This window comes from Choristoneura fumiferana, chromosome 3, assembly GCF_025370935.1.
Source record: "Choristoneura fumiferana chromosome 3, NRCan_CFum_1, whole genome shotgun sequence".
NCBI lineage: Eukaryota > Metazoa > Arthropoda > Insecta > Lepidoptera > Tortricidae > Choristoneura > Choristoneura fumiferana.
In genome coordinates this window covers 17,719,876-17,727,199 of record NC_133474.1, presented here as the reverse complement: position 1 = coordinate 17,727,199, position 7,324 = coordinate 17,719,876, and the positions used below count along the sequence as shown (strand labels likewise).

At 43.0% G+C, this 7,324-nt stretch overlaps 1 protein-coding gene across 1 annotated transcript in view; it reads right to left on the bottom strand.

The window, feature by feature from the left end:
* Positions 1-890: 890 nt before the first annotated feature.
* Rok (Rho associated coiled-coil containing protein kinase) overlaps positions 891-7,324 on the bottom strand; it is a 44,656-nt gene continuing 38,222 nt past the window's right edge. Inside the window, exons 9-12 of the transcript XR_012451262.1 lie at positions 7,145-7,302; positions 5,076-5,201; positions 3,443-4,178; positions 891-2,709 (exon numbers count right to left, since the gene is read on the bottom strand). The gene's annotated coding sequence lies outside the window, so the exon portion shown is untranslated. The remainder of the gene's footprint in view (positions 2,710-3,442; positions 4,179-5,075; positions 5,202-7,144; positions 7,303-7,324) is intronic.

The following is a 7,324-nucleotide window of genomic DNA, read 5'->3' as shown; positions in this document are numbered from 1 at the left end:
GTGTTCACGTAGACACGTCATCACTATCACAGCATGCGCCCGCGCCGTATTCGCGGGGCGGGCCGACATGAGCGGGCGAGGCGTTCCGGCCTAATTGAGCGAGCACACCAAGCGCAATATCACATGCATGATCGCTTGACTTCTGGCAAGGTTAGTATAGTTTGACAACTATGTACTCTCGACTCGTTTTGTACTTTTAAATCACATCTCAAAAAATGGTTGTATATCACATACGACCTACCGAGGCGCATTGAAAATCTGTATTTCATTGGCAAGATTCATGCCAATGAATCCTACTCAAAGTGTCGTTTCTCACCATTGGAGCTACCGGAAAGAAAAATTTGTTAAGTATAACAGATTTTGTACAATTGACCAGCAGAGCCGAATCAAAACCAATTTGGCACCAATAAGATAACATTGATTTAAGACTACATTAATTAATAGGAGACACTTTTTAGGACAACCAATTACTTTTATTGCCTTAGAAATCACAATCATCAGCGTCTCACCCGAAGTATAACCATAGAGACAGAATTAGGCATTTACATTTAGAATATAATAGTTTGCATAACCTACTAAACGTTATCATCGACAACGATAAAATAAGCTCATAATCCTACTCCACTAGTATAAATTGATCATGCGATTCGAGGAAGCCCGCGTGGGAGTCTTATTTGATTAAGTAACTCGCTGAAGTTAGTATTAATGGTTTGAGCAACTACCGGAGCAGTTTCACTAAACAATCACGTATGGCACTGTCTTCGTTAAATTGAGATTGCGATAAACGGCGACGCACTTACACTAACATGTTAGGTCCCTTTAGGAGCGCAGATATTAGCCATAAAAAGGATTAAGAGAATCCCACAAGTGTAGATGTGAATATTTTAGTAACCAGTGCAGCTATTAGTTCACTTCTTAGATGAGGGAAGTTAATTCATATGAACATTAACGTTTCGATTGAATTTTTCACGTTATTACTATGAGCAAAAAGTCAAAGACCAGAGCAAAACTGAGTTTAAAATTCGCTTATCGCCTAGACCCTGCTCAAAGATAAGGTTCATCAAAGGCTGACACAGACTAATTATAAAAGGGTCACACTCAAGGCTTTACCGCACTGTCACGCGCGACGTGGCGTCCGTTTGACATGATAACGTCGTACTTCGCACAAATAAATTTGAATCCTCATACTGTCATGTTTATGTATCACGATAAGTAGACGCCACGCCGAGCCCGCAGTTATATACAAGTGTGACCATCACAGGCTGTCAGGTCTACTAACATTATGTTATTTTCAGGACGCAATTTTCGAGCAAATTACCAGATATAAAATAAAATGAATCCTGAAACCGACTGAAGGTACATTTCGTAGATTACAGATAAACGGTATAAACATCGAATTTTAACAGAGTAAAATATAACAAAGTCGTAGTATAATCAAATGCACAACTGGTTACAAAAGGCCTTACAAAAATAAACGGAACTTTACAAAAATGTTCAGCACAATTTTTACTTTATAATTATTATGTAACATTACCAAATTCAGGGGCGTGGTAAGGTACTCGTTTTACAATTCTATCGAAGCAGGACAACTAGCGCGTCCTGGTTTATTTTTTTGTCGCTAGTTGCAGCTAATTGGGTTCAACAAATTAAAGAGATCGTCAACAACATACGACAACTTGCGAGAGCCGTTTCACGCAGATCTAGTTTGAGGCACTAAATGAGTGCATATTTCATTAGGTTAACAATGTTGTCTAACTAATACTTGTTATCACGGGAGGGCACTCTAAATATATTTAATTTACGGGTGTACTATATTGTTCGTATTATAAAACAGAAATCGTGCCAACTTGTTTGTTACAATGAACGTAGTTAAAAAAGCTGGACGCTCGACAATCGTAGCTGGGACTGCACTTACAGCAACCATCTGGACATGATCAATAAACCAAAAAGGGGCGTGGTTTAAATATTTATCGTGTTCTTGTATAGCGGCACGTTTAATCCGCGTCCCTTTTCTGTTCACGAAAAAAAAAATTCAAATGGGCGCTACAGAGCAGGACTAATATACATGGTTGTAACAAACACCCCAAAAATATACCGTCTGCGTACGAGTTATTTTCTAATAACGTATGCTGCGGTATAGAGCCCATTATAATATTAACGCGGACCGTCCCGATCATCACGACCCGCGACGCCGCCCTAAGCTCTCCAAGCGTGTGTTACACGTAAGTACTTCCTGTAAATTATCAAAAACTATCACAGCATTCAAGCTGAATTCATTTAAATTACACCAAAATTTGAACTTACTACATGAGACTAGCTTATTTTATAAATCACTAAATAAGTTACAAAAACGAATTTGCAATAGATTCATCCAAAATATATCGTAACAAAATATAACGTCGAAGCGTCGGGTTGCGGCGGCTCCGATGAATATGGTTAAAATAAATCAAATCCAAAACTGGTAGCCGGTAATGTGAAAATGGATTGTTAGTACAAAACTGATGATAGACGAACGAAAGTTACACCCATTCATTATCCGTTTCCATTGCGATCTTTACCGATACGCGGCGAGTCGATACGTGTTACCGTTAGCACTGGAGCCGTGTCACGGCCCGCTACTGCCGCGGCAGGGACGCGTTGGCCGGCAGCGTCGAGCTGCGCTGACTCGCGTTCATGTACGACAGCTTTAAGTTCGACCGCATCGAGTCCCTGTACAAAAAATACCTGTTTAATAACACGATAAATGTTAATACGGTATTTGACAACTCCTGATTTTGCCAAATCTTAATATTATTATGAGTTTAGCGAAGAGAAAATTTAAATCGGTTGAAAATTGGATTTATAGTGATTTTTTGAAAAATCTATATACCTGTCTCTTTCTCAAACGCTTTTTTCTATGCAGCAAGTATGGCGGTACTGGCGTGTGACGTCACATGCCAGTATGTCTTTCTCTGTCTAATCTTGAATTTCAAACCTTTATAACTTTGTTATTTGTAAAGGTAGCTTAAAATTGTTTTTCTATTCGATAACAGGCATATAGTCAAATACCGTATTGTGAGTACGATAAAAATACAGCATAGGACCTACAGCATTATGTATTCTCGATGGAGATTTTAACGAAAAATTTGAAAGAATTTTTCGCTTTTATGACAAACCGAAGACATTGCAATGGGTTTCAACTCCCGCGGAGCACATCATGGATCTTTATTGTTTAGTAGTTGTAAGCCTTGTGTGGCAATCAAACCGTAGCAGTAAAAAACATAAAAAAGATTTTCTCAAGTATTTAAAGGGGTCGTAAAATAATTAGTAAGCACTTAAACAGATCAATAAACAGATACGAGAATGTGTGAGTAGTTAAAGCAGCGCCACTGGTCGGGGGGCGGCGCGCGACCCAGCGCTGCTGGGGGCGGGGCGCGCGCGCGCGGACAGTGCAGAGTGTTACCGGGGCGACAGCTTGGTGTGGTCGTGGTTGGTGTGCGCGGCGCGGTACCCGTAGCGCTGCACGCGGCGGGCGAGGCGCGCGACCCAGCGCCGCTGGTCGGGGGGGGGGCGCGCGGACAGTGCAGAGTGTTACCGGGGCGACAGCTTGGTGTGGTCGTGGTTGGTGTGCGCGGCGCGGTACCCGTAGCGCTGCACGCGGCGGGCGAGGCGCGCGACCCAGCGCCGCTGGTCGGGGGGGGGCGCGCGGACAGTGCAGAGTGTTACCGGGGCGACAGCTTGGTGTGGTCGTGGTTGGTGTGCGCGGCGCGGTACCCGTAGCGCTGCACGCGGCGGGCGAGGCGCGCGACCCAGCGCCGCTGGTCGGGGGGGGGCGCGCGGACAGTGCAGAGTGTTACCGGGGCGACAGCTTGGTGTGGTCGTGGTTGGTGTGCGCGGCGCGGTACCCGTAGCGCTGCACGCGGCGGGCGAGGCGCGCGACCCAGCGCCGCTGGTCGGGGGGGGGCGCGCGGACAGTGCAGAGTGTTACCGGGGCGACAGCTTGGTGTGGTCGTGGTTGGTGTGCGCGGCGCGGTACCCGTAGCGCTGCACGCGGCGGGCGAGGCGCGCGACCCAGCGCCGCTGGTCGGGCGCGGCGGGCGCCAACAGAAGCAGCTCGCGAGCGCGGTCCGCGTGCAGTTTGCACGCCGCCACGCTCTCGCCTTCCGCTACGTGTTCCGCGTGAATCTTCATACGGCATCCTAAAAAAAAAAATTGGTTAATAAAGCCGACATGAGACTAGACCTGTTTTGTTACGAATTCTCTTGCAAGCACGAGTACTATGGGAATACGCACACTAGGTACGGTCAAGGACTATTTCATGAGCTACCATGGAACTATTTCACAGTAAACGTCATAGTGACATCGCATTAATTAACAAGGAAAGAATTTTCCTTTGAAAAGGTTCCATGGTGGCTCATGAATTAAAGTCCTTGACGGTACGATAGCGAAGCACTCCCATATATTCCGCAGACTTTCATAATATTTATTTATTTATTTATTTTCTTTTTTTTAATAACTGAAATTATCATCGTTCATAGGGTTCAATACGCGAGAAAAATTAACAAATGTAATGTGCGAATGGTCTAGCTAATTGGCCACAAAATCGTCCTAATGTGAGCTAGTATCAAATTTTACTTTGTGATTTGAGTAATTATATACTTTGCTTATTAACTTAACCATAAAAATTTAATTTTTAATACAAGCCTTTTTTTGCTGACTGTACTTTTTGTTGACTGCACTTTTGCATCGTCACCCAAACTACATTTGCATACCAAATTTCAAGTCAATGCTATTAACCGTTGAAGAGTTCCGTCCTACGGAGACGATGCTGGCTGGACTGCCAGGATGTCACTACTAGATTATTGTATTGTCACGCAATTTACATAAGTATCCCAAACTGGAAATTGGTCAAATTTAACTTGCAAGATTTGTTTTTTTTTTATACAAGATTACAGACAGACAGACCGACAACGGGACAGGTGAAACTTAATAACAGCTTGTAAAAAAGGTTACACACACTTAGATTGCCTTTTTTACAGAGTTTTTTTTTTCCAACAAATACAGGGCGTAACAACAACAATAAGTGGTATACTCACGGCGGCACTCGTAGGCCTGCGGCGGCCGGAACATGTGCCACAGCGGGCGCGTGCACACCTCGCACGCCGTCGGGATGTGGTACGTGATGCTCACCAAGTCGTGCCCCTTGTGTTGCACCGTATTGCCTACGCGGAACAAACAATCGTATTACATTCAAATATCATTAGAAAATGGAATAACTCTTTATCTACACCCATATAGTAAATCCTCAATTATGCGTCCAAAAACCATGATATGAACACGGCTGTATTTCTGTTTCAATGGTGCGTGTGAAGTTCCCAATCCGTACTGGGCCCGCGTGGGAACTATGGCCCTAGCCCTCTTGTTCTGAGAGGAGGCCTGTGCCCAGCAGTGGGACGTATATAGGCGTATATAGACGTATATAGACGTGCAGTAGCAGGTCGTCGCGCGCGCAGCGGGCGCAGCTCGTGGGCAGACATACCTATCTAGTTTTCGTTAATGCAGGTCATGTCAGCTCAATGGTTCTTGAACACATGATAGAGGATTTAATATATGGATATAGATAAAATATTGTATGCAACTCTACGTAATTAGGCCTTAAAACACTCAGTGACCCTATTATGAAATTCGGCTACGCCTCGTTTCATAAACCCATACTCGTGTTTTGAGGACCCCTATTACGTTACAGATGCATAAAATACTATTACGTCATTATGGAAGCAATAAGATCGAATAAATGAATTTTCAACTGTCATTGATAAATCTCTTAGACACGTTTCTCAATCAGCCCGTTCTCACACGATGTGACAGCAATAAAACCAAAACTGGTTGCTATTGGGCGGCATCAACTGTGCTGCAACTCGTACTGTCAATGGTGCAACTGAAGTTTTATCAATTTTTGATTTCAAAGTCAAAGCCAAAATGTCTCTATTCAATTTAGGCTATGACAAGCACTTATGAATGTCAAAAAATATACCACCAGTTCGGAAAAACCTCTGTTGAGAAAAATCCGGCAAGAAACTCAACGAGGTATATTTTTTAAACAGATTTACAATATCATTAAATGATATCTATACATCACAAGTACTTAACACAACTTTATTTTTAACACAGTAGGTTCGCTATTGGAAGGGATCGCTAATGCGGAACGGAATTATTTCCAAATATCCCTGTCCATGATATAATCATTAACTTTAAAATACGCCTTAAATATTAATGTCTTATTGACAATAGATCTGAATTTTGTATCCGTTTCATTTGTAATATTTTTTAGAATTTTATTATAAAAACGTATGCAATTTCCCGGATACGACTTTTTGGTTTTAGCCAGTCTGTAGGATGGAACTTTAAGCTTCCGTGTGTTTCTAGTAGCCTTTAGCTTATCGACGTTAGTGGGTAAATCACATACGTTTATCCTAACATACATGATTATTTCAAAAACATAAAGCGACGGCAGGTTTAGGATACCTGTTTCCTTAAAAAAAGATCTCAAAGATTCACGCGTCTTCAAATTATAAATTGCTCTAATTGCTCTCTTTTGTAAGATTAAAATTGACTCAATGTCTGCAGCAGATACCCATAAAATAAGGTCGTACGAAATAATGCTATTCAAGTGTAAGCAAAATACACCAACCGTGCCGTCGCCACATCGGTCAGCTGCCGTATTATCCAAACTGCAAAAGCAGCAGCAGATTTTTATAATGACATTGGCAATGCAAGAGTTACCTGCACTGTCTATAAAGACAGGTTTCGGATAAGTTGAGTCGTGTGAGAAATGCCATATTTGATCCAGTCTAATAACTAAAAGTGTAAATTTGTACAATGTAGTTACGAATGTTTGCGCGCATCTGAGTGCTTTCATTTTTGTAATAGAATATTATTTTATCTGTAAAATGTGTAGCCAATTAATGCATACAAAATGTAGGAGTATATCGTATCGTATCTATTGCCGTCGCATGTGGCTTAGGCATAGCCGTCACTGTGGGGTAGTAAGGTAAAATTATTCAGCGTTTTGCGTCTTTTTTTTCATGAATATTTCGGCAACTATCGCCTAGCAGCGCCTCTATAAATTCAACTATGATAAATTAAACGATGGGTGATCGTGTACCGTGGTGGTCCGGCGCGTCCTGGGGCTGTTCTAGAGCGTCCTGCGGCCGGCGCGCCTCGCCCTCGCCGGCGTACAGCAGCTGGAAGATGCGCGGGATGTCTTTGGCGTCCGCGCGGATCACGTCGCCCTGCGTCACTGATCGCACGTGGAACACTTTGCTGCAACACAGAGATTATTACT